The sequence below is a fragment of the Equus asinus genome, chromosome 2, assembly GCF_041296235.1.
Source record: "Equus asinus isolate D_3611 breed Donkey chromosome 2, EquAss-T2T_v2, whole genome shotgun sequence".
Lineage (NCBI taxonomy): Eukaryota > Metazoa > Chordata > Mammalia > Perissodactyla > Equidae > Equus > Equus asinus.
In genome coordinates this window covers 158,305,166-158,314,851 of record NC_091791.1, presented here as the reverse complement: position 1 = coordinate 158,314,851, position 9,686 = coordinate 158,305,166, and the positions used below count along the sequence as shown (strand labels likewise).

The 9,686-nt window shown below is 38.2% G+C and overlaps 1 long non-coding RNA gene across 2 annotated transcripts; it reads right to left on the bottom strand.

The window, feature by feature from the left end:
* Positions 1-917: 917 nt before the first annotated feature.
* LOC139046285 (uncharacterized) lies at positions 918-8,757 on the bottom strand. 2 transcript variants are annotated; one of them, XR_011506131.1, is made up of 3 exons: positions 8,511-8,757; positions 5,520-5,683; positions 918-4,452 (listed from the first exon to the last, which is right to left on the bottom strand). It is a non-coding gene; the product is annotated as an uncharacterized lncRNA (long non-coding RNA). The 2 variants fall into 2 exon arrangements; XR_011506133.1 differs by lacking the exon at positions 8,511-8,757 and adding an exon at positions 5,960-6,048.
* Positions 8,758-9,686: the final 929 nt, after the last annotated feature.

The following is a 9,686-nucleotide window of genomic DNA, read 5'->3' as shown; positions in this document are numbered from 1 at the left end:
CATATTTAGTTTTAAGGGGAATTCATGTAACTTCATTGCATTTGCCTTAAAGTTAGCCTTAATGTTTATTATCTATTATATTGCTAAATAAACTAGAACATTTAAAAATCCTGTCTTTGTTTCTCTTTTTTTAAAAAAGGGCTTAAGGCTTAGCTTTATTATTTATTATTAATTTTATTATTTTTATTTGTCTTTATTTCTATTTAAGAAAAATTTTCCCCTTAGATCAAGTCAGGGCCCCAAATCAAATGTTTCAAATATAAATTTGGGGGTGTTCAGTGGAGTTATTAGATCAACTGCAATGGCACTTTTATTTGCTCACTTTTGTAATGCTGAGTTGGTGGCAAGTGCTGCCTGGCCGTATCAGTGATGGGCTGGCTCAGGAAAGAAGGCTTCTTAGGTCATTTGCCACTGGGCTCTGACTTCGGAGAGATGCTGTCCGTGAACTGCTCTGTGGGTGTTTCCCTGCTAGTCATTAATTCAGAGTATATCATCATTTGGAAGCCGAAGCCATTTGGTATATTTCCTCATATTTTGGAAATATAAGACAAAAGGAACTGGAACTTCCACATTTCTTCTTCGCTCTGTCAGTTTCCCAGGACTTGATTGGGTGGGGCTCTTTGGTACGAGATGCCTTCCAGGAGTATCTGGAAGGAACTGGCAGCCAGGACAGGGTTCCCTGAGACCAGTGGGTCTCTGGCTCCATCTGATATTTCTGTCTTATATTTCTAGCATTTAGGCTATTTAAGCACAAATATTTATTGAGTCCCTAAAGTGTAGTTAGAAGTGTTTGAGGTACTGAAGAGAATTTTAAAAATATGCAATAAAAGGTCATTCTTGAAAAAAAATTATTACTCCTCAAAATGAAAACAAAAGATTTGAAAATTTCAGAAAAGGCCACACAGTATAATAAAGAAAGAGGCAAACCTATGAGGCTTTTAATAAGATATTTTAATTCCAGACTATGGGCAGCAAAGAGTTTTCTATTTGCTTATGGCGGCTGCATTCACTGCTGTTGAGAAAGATGCTGAGGCTGCATTCAGCCCAGCAGGAAATAGGGTTATGATCAGTTATGGGCACTAGTCTTTGGAGTAGGTAGTGATCGCATAGATGCTATATATTTTTCAGTTCCTGCCCTAGGCCATTCATGTTTAGTGCAAGTATAAATAAATTCTAAGTACTTGGAAGAGAACTCATAGCCTTGTTCATGGGCCTGAGTAATAAAACAAGCAGTAACATTTTCCATCGCTTCTCTAACATCAAGTGAAGTGTTGGTCCAGGACTGAAATCTGTTTAGTAATTCATCTTAAGCTAAAAATGTCTATAGGAATATGATTTAAGAACCCAAACACTAGGAGACCACAGATAATTATTGCTGTCAGTAAAGTAAATGCCTACAAGTCAAATGACATTTTAATGAAAAACATTAGGTCTCTGTCTTTTTGGCTCTGCGTAAAGATCTTGAGATTTGAGGATTGTTCTGTTAGATGGTCTTACACATTCCTTTGTTTTTTATGCGGGTTTTTTTCCCCCGGTAAAACCAGGCTAGGTTTGGAGATCAGCTGCAGACTGGGCCTTCCTTCTCTTTCATGGTCTTTCTACCAACTAGGTACCAATTTCCTACTTAGTAGAGTGCATTTTCATCACGTAGTGATTGCATATTTGTAATATTTGTTTTAAAATATGCCCCCAAGAAGAAGTGTTAAAATATTTTCAGGATGAAAGAGATTGGTATGCTTTCCATGGTAATGCAGTTTTTGTTAATATACTTACCATTAAGCATAAATAATTTTCCTAAAACCTTTTAATTGTATCAGTTCATTAATTCTGGCAGCTAAAATAATGCCGATCATTGCACATGGAAAATTAGTAGGTAAAAGTCTTAAAAATATTTTGTTTCTTGCTCATTTGGAGAGAAGAATCCATCTTAGTTTTCAAAGCTACAATTTTTTAAAAAGCATTTTGCAATAAATGAAAAGAAACACTCCAACATAACAAGATAATCGAAAAGCAGAACAACAAAAGAGATGGCAAAGTGGACATGAGTGTGTTGCATGTAAATGTAAAACTCAGTCTTGGTAAATTATTTTCATCTTACTTGCTTCCCCACTCTCCTTGAATGTGTTTCCCAATGACAAAGGGGTTAAAAACAGCAGAAGGGGGGCGTGGAGTGAGCAAAGAAACTCGTGCGAGAATTGAATTGCATTTTCAGATGGTTTCTTGACAATTCCCTGAGAGGTGTGTGGAAAGTAAAATTGAAGCATTAGCAAAGATGAGATGAGTTTGACTCATCGACTTGGAGAATTTTAAAATTGGAAGGGACCAGGGGCCTCATTGTGCAGATGAAAAAATTGAAGTCTGGAGAGGTCAAGTGACTCGTCCAAGGTCACATAGCTGGCTAATTAGAGGCAGAACACGAATCTGTACCTCCTAACCTCCTGTCCACTGTCCTTTCCACCATAGGGTTAATAATTTATTCCAGAAGGAATTCCCAAGACCTTGGTTATGTTTATTATTTACAGAGTAAACGGTCATGGTATAATTTTAAATGAACATTCTGAACCTTACTGTTCGTGCCCTGCCCTGATGCCTGAATCTCTATAGAAGAAATCAGCTGGTATTTTGACAGAAATAATTCTCATTTCATTGACACTTTGGTAAGCTAAAATCCTTATCATTTGGTGGTAATCAATTTCTATACATTGCCATTTAACCTAAGGATGTGCCACTAAGAATGAATTTGGAAACATTTTTAAGACATTTTTCCCCTCCTGGCCAATTTACATGTTCATTTGATTTTCCTGCCGTTGAAAAAGATCCACAGATGTTACGTTTACCATCTCCTCTTCCTGTAAGGATAAGATAATATTTAAACCAACAATAATTCATGAACTTTTCTGATCATCACCAAAAATGATTGACATATAATATTCTAGAACTGTAGCCAGTAGACCATGGTGAATTATACACACTTGACGACAGGCTGGAATCTCTGCTTCTCCACTTACTTTGAACTCCCTAACAGCTTCAGTTTCTTCATTTGTAAAATCTAAATAATACCTATCACATGGGACTATTATGAGAATTAAATAAGATTAGTGCTTAATACATCATAAATCATAGCTCTGATAAAATTAGTATATCATATAGTTGTATTATACATCAAATAATTATTAATTTACTACCATAGAAGGATCCCTTTAATAAATGATATGCACTATCAAAAATGTGTATTTTCTATGTTAATGTGTAAATCAGTATAAGGTGGATAGCTTAGCTTATTACTGCTTTTTCTAAAGCTCATTTAGAGAAAGCCGTTTTTCCAAAAGTTAAGAGACCGGCAGGACAAGACCCTCCTTTGAGAGCGGGCTTGTGTTTAGTTGATTGTTTTCGCACACAGATGTTTAGTTTAACATTCCTCCGTGGGGAGGAATGAGCCCGTATTTCTTTTGACAGTGACCATAGCCTTTGCCATAAATACAACTTCAGCGGCGGTGGTGCGCAGCACAGGAACCAGCCAGCCCTCACACGTCTGACTGACGGCCCAAATCCGCAGCGCCCCGGATGAGCCCCGAAAGGTGCGCAGGTTTGTCATAATATAAAAGGTTTCTCTAAGGGGGTTGAAATACCATTGTTAATTCAGTGACAGAAAGCATAAAGTGCTCTTTGAATTCGATCTTTGAAAAAAAAAAAACAAAAAAAGCAAAGCGAGAGGAATTGGGGGAAATGACTAGTTTGTTCCTGGATTCTTCCTCTCATTGATGATTGTGACACTATTTGTGGCAGCTTTTTAAAAGACGTGACTTTGGCCAGCGTGCCACCCCTAAACATAAACCTCATTAGATCACGGGCAAGCTGAACAATTTTTAAACAATTGAGCAAGAACTGATGCTCCCCTCTCAAAACCCAGACCAGTCTGTAGATGTTGGAGGTAGATTCTGGAGTAACATTAATCCTGGGCATGGAAAGTGTGACTCGTTTCATCCAGGAGTTGAGAGCATTTTGCAAACAACACCTTCATTAACTGAATTTGAAACTTTCAAGGTAATTTGCATTGAACTCAACTTGACATCGTATCTTATTAAAAATGTGAAGCTTGACACAAACTGTCCTGAAATGGCTTGATCTAATTATTACCTAAAATGGACCTGGGTTTCCAATGTGTTAAAATGAAATTACACAGAGTCTCCAAAATGGTCAGTTCATTCGTTCTTCTAGCACGTAAGCATTTGTTGACAGAGTTGGAGATGTGATGAGAAAGGGCATCTTAGCTGCTGTGGGAACCAAAACTCCCCATCTGTTGGAACTGGAAGCTCACCAGAGACAGCCCGATTGGCCCTTCCGGTCTAGGATGGGGAGTCAGTGTTGCCACCCTAGGAGAGCTCTGGGGTCAGTTCCAAAGGAGGCCCTCAGAATGAAAATCCATATAGGGAGTGATGTGTTCCTGGGTCCCTACAGGACAGAGAAAGGATAAGTCACAAATCCAGTTTATAGTCTACACAAACCACACACACATGCACACATATACCCACAGACACACCCCTTCATCATTTCTAACAGAATACAATTTTTATCAGGAATGGGAGAAAGATGCTTTATCACAGCACAGGTGGACTGGTCTATTGATGAGCCTGCAACATCATTATAGGCAGTGAGAAGCAAGGAAACACATTGTGAAGTTTCAGTGGAAACGTTTCTTCCCTGATGAAAGGAAAGCCCCTTGTTGCCATCCCCTTCCTTTTGAAATATGGATGGGATGGTTGCAGCTGCAGTAGCCATCTTGTGACCATGAGGAAGAGCCTAAAAAAACCATCAGAACTGTAAGTAATGGAGCCACAGAGCCCAGGTTGGTAATGCCAAACTCCTCTTGTTTCAACTGTTATGCCTTAGGTGTTCTGTTACTTGCATCCAAAAGCATTCCTTACTGACAAAAGAATCTTATGAATTCCTAGGAAAGGGTTCTTGGTAATCTCTTATCCTGCACTGCAGGAGAGATTTGGTTGGAATGTCTGACAAAGTTACTGATTGCTCAAGACATGCCCAGAAACACGGATCCCTAAGCAACATGAAAGTATAAGAGAGCTAGGATGGAAACTGCTTTCCCTCAGAGGATGGACGAACCCAGCAATTTATTATGCAGCACCCCCATCAGATACATTATACAGTAGAACTCAGTGAAAATCTCTCAGTTGTCTGCCAGAACTGAGGCCTCCAGGGACATCAATATTAGTATTGAGATCAGGATGGAAAATGAGATATAGAGAGCAAAGGGCCCCCTTAGAGAACTGTGGATAGAAACCCTCAGCCAGATATACAATCATTTTGGGATAACCCTTCCCACCTCCCTCTCCACTCCCCCTGCCCTCCACAAAACACCACCCTCGTTACTGAATTATTCAATTGAATTCGTTAGCCAAATTTCCCTATCTTTGCCAGCACATCTAAAATGTTAAATGACAAGTACTTTGCCTACTGTGCTGGGCGCTTAATACATATCTAATTCAAACAGGTATGCTTACCTACGACAGAGGAGGTGGAGCCTAGTCATGAAGCCCAGGTACACTGGTGCCAGAAGCCTGGGTTTGGATCACAGAACCACCTCTCACAATCTGAGTCAGCAAGTTCCTTAGCCTCCTGGTGCCCTCATGGCCTCATCTATGACAGTGGCAATAATATGTTCCTCCTGCATTTAAGTTATAAAGATTAAAGCATTTAATATATGTTGAGTACTTATAACAGGACCTGGCTTCCAGTAAACACTCGATAAATGTTAGCTATCACTATTACCCCTTTTCCAGAGGGGGTCCTTGAGGTTCACAGAGGTTAAGTAACTTGTCCAAGTTTTCCCAGCCAGTAAGTAATAAAACTGTCTCAAAATGTCTCTCTAATTTCTATAATGTGGTTATAATTTATCTTTTATGCCATTTTAGAAAATGTGATAAACATTACTAGTGCTCACCAATATTCCAATACTCCTTGACTTCTCGATTGTACAGGAGACTCACTTTCCAGGCCCCTCGCGATTCTTCGGGGTCATGTCACCAATTCTGGCTAATGAAGTGTGAGTGGATGAGACCTCTGTCAGTGAGGCACCCGGCAGGGTTCCATTCTCTCTCTTCATCCGCTGTACCACCCAACCACAGTTCCAGAGGTTGCATCTCCACCATCGGGGGCTCTGAGAGACTGCGTAGAGCAACCCACGCACCACCACCTCCCAACAGGGGCCAGAAACAAGCTTGTATGTGTTCAGCCACTGAGGTCTGGGGGTTATTACCACAGCATCAGCCTAGTCTATCTCAACCAATAGAGTAGAATTTCCAAATGTTGTAAAACGAAAGATAGAGTATTGACTTAATATTCTATTTATTTAATATACGTTATCCCAGGGGCTCATCGGCAATCACTCTTGGTATTTTTTGGGGGGTTCATCTGACATTATAGTGGTGTTATAATGAGTTATAAGGAAAAGTTTATGAACGTTGTTCTATAGCTTAATTTTCTATTATAAGTAGTCATCATTCTGCAAGCCTACAGGACAAAAATAAATAATTATGATATTGTAACATAGCTCACAATTTTCATATTTTAGAAAGCCTTAATATTATTGCTGTTTCACATTTTTTTTCAGGATATCAGAGAAAAATCTATTATAAAAATTATCATGACCTTTTGGGTTTTTGAAAGTCATTTTAGCTAACTCTGCATGCAAGTAATCTTTAAGCAAGCATAAACATAAATTGTTTTTATTTCTACCAGACCTAGAACATAAAAATTTAAATCTTAAAAATAGATTAATCTTGCCTAAAGATGTACTTAAGAAAATGAAAGTATAATCCTTAGACTGGGATAAAATATTTTTGAATCCTATCTGATAAGAAATTGCACCCAGAATATTTTAAAACTCTCAAAACTCAATAATTAAAAAAAAGATCAATAAAAACATCGTGGGAAAAATATTTGAACCATCATTTCACCAATGAAGAGAGATGCTGTTAAAGCATATGAAAAGATACTCAACATCATTAGTCATTATGGAAATACAAATGAAAATCACAATTGGATACTAGTATACACCTATTAGAATAGCTCAAATAAAAAGAATTGGCATTACCAAATGTTTTGAGGGAGAATGTAGAACAACTTAAACTTTCACACATTGCTGGTGGAAATGCAAAATGGTATAGCTATTTGGTTAAACAATTTAGCAGTTTCTTATAAAATTAAATAACCACTTACCATATAACCCAACAATTCCACTCCTAGACATTTACCCAAGAGAAATGAAGACAAATGCTCTCACAAAAACCTCTCCATGAACATTTATAGCAATGTTATTCATAATTGCCAAAAGCCAGCAACATACCAAATGTCAATCAACTTATGAATGGATAAACAAACTGTGGTGAAGCCACACAATGGAATACTACACAGCACTAAAAAGGAATCAACTACAGGTATATGCCACAACATGGATAAATCTCAAAAGAATTATGCCCAGTGAAAGAAGCCAGACTTAAAAGGCTATATACTGTATGATTCCATTTATATAATATTCTGGAAAAGGCAAAATTATCGGGACAGAAATCAAAGCAATAATTGCCAGGGGTTGGGGTGAAGGGGAAGAAATTGACTACAAAGGGACATGAGAGAACTTTTTGGGACGTTGGAAATATTTTCTGTCTTAATTCTGGTGATGGTTACACACTGTATACATTTCTCAAAATGCATAGAACTGTGCACCAAAAAAGGGTTCACTGTTTGTAATTATACCTCAATAAGCAACAAAAAGGCAAATAAATGTAAAATTTTAAAAGTAGACTAATAGTTTCAAATGCGTTTGTTCTTCAAGTGTTGGTAATGTTCTGACAATAACTTAAGCTTTTTCCTGATTCAATTTATTATCTATAAAATATTAATTATGTTAACTGACCTATACTAACTCTTCTTGAAATATGTATATATTGTTTAAAGTCAAAATGTTCTCGGGACCAAAATTTACAAGAACAAACCATATTCAAGTAAAAAGTATATGTTACTTCATAGCTTTGGACATAATATTCGTAAAACAAATATTTATTTGGCATATATTATCTCAGAATCTGTAAAATAGGCAGCATTGCAATTTTTAAAGGCCTCCAATAGCCATACTCGGATCCCCAAATCTACAGTCCTTCAAAGTATGTCAGCAAATGCCTTAATTATATTACAGAATCCCACTTCTTTCTTAGAACAATACCTGGTACATAATAAGCAAATAATAAGTGTTAATTATTTTATTATTTAAATTTCTTCCACTCACCATTATTATGCAAGTGTAATCATATCTGTTGTAGTTGCCTTTGTTAATTGCTTACCCAACAGCCATTCACCACCACACCACACCTCCTTTTTACCCCAACATTACTTTTGTTCAGGTGTCTGCTGTCCCCTGGATGGCCATGTACTTCCTCAGGGGAGGATGATCCCAGACCCTGCCCTAACCCCAAGAGGCACAACCCCCCTTCTCTTACCAGTGACTGGCGTAGACATGGGCATATGGTGCAATTGGACCAAAGGAAGTGGAAAGTCTGCTGTAAGTCTGGAAAAGGGCTTCCTTGCTGACCAAGAGTCAGAAAGGAAGAAACAGTCTGTCTTATTCCGGTTGCGGTTGCATCTGGATGAGATGCGTGAACAGCTGCAGCAAGCTGGCATGAGGACCAGTGCTAGCCCGGAAGCAAGCCAACTCGCTGAGGATGACGGGCACAAAAGTGGAAAAAGCCCGGCTCTGGCGGTGTCACTGAGTCCCTGAATCAGTCTTGGAACTGCCCTACCTTCACATCTCCTGTTACCTGAGAAAATAAATTTTCTTTACTCTGGAAGCCATTTGAGTCAGCTTTTCTGTGATTTGGAACCAAAACTAATACATCTATTTACAGCAAATACACTGTTTTCCATGTGGGGAAGGACAACTAAGGTCACAGAAAAGGAAACATCTCGCGTTTATTTTTCAGACCGCACATATAGAATAATATTTATTTTAGTGATTAAAAATATGGATAAAACGCCAAACTTAAATGCTGATAAAGGAGGAAACTAGATGTGGGGACTATGGGAACTCTCTGTACTCTCTTCACAACACTTTTGTAAATCTAAAACTTTTAGAAAACAAAAAGTTATTTGAAAATAGGAATAAAAAATAACAATAGATAAAACAAAGAAAATGGGCTTTTAAAATGTGAAATTAGGGGCCAGCCAGGTGGCATAAGGGTTAAGTTCGTGCACTCTACTTCAGCAGCCAGGGTTCGCCAGTTTGGATCCCGGGCACGGACCTGTGTGCCCCTTATCAAGTGTGCTGTGGCAGACGTCCCACATATAAAGTAGAGGAGGATGGGCACAGATGTTAGCTCAGGGCCAGTCTTCCTCAGCAAAAAGAGGATTGGAGGCGGGTGTTAGGTCAGGGCTAATCTTCCTCAAATAAATAAATAAATAAATAAATAAATAAATAAATAAATAAAATATGAAGTTAATTTGCATAGCAATACTTCATGTGAGCAACTTTTATGGCAAAATCTCTTCACTTACGTAGTCATTTCCATGCATATTCCTACAGAGCCAAGGTACATCCTAAAAATGTGTAGGGGGACAAGAATTACTGTGTCCATTCAATAGATAAGAAAACAGCCATATTAGAGAGGTGAAGTGACCTG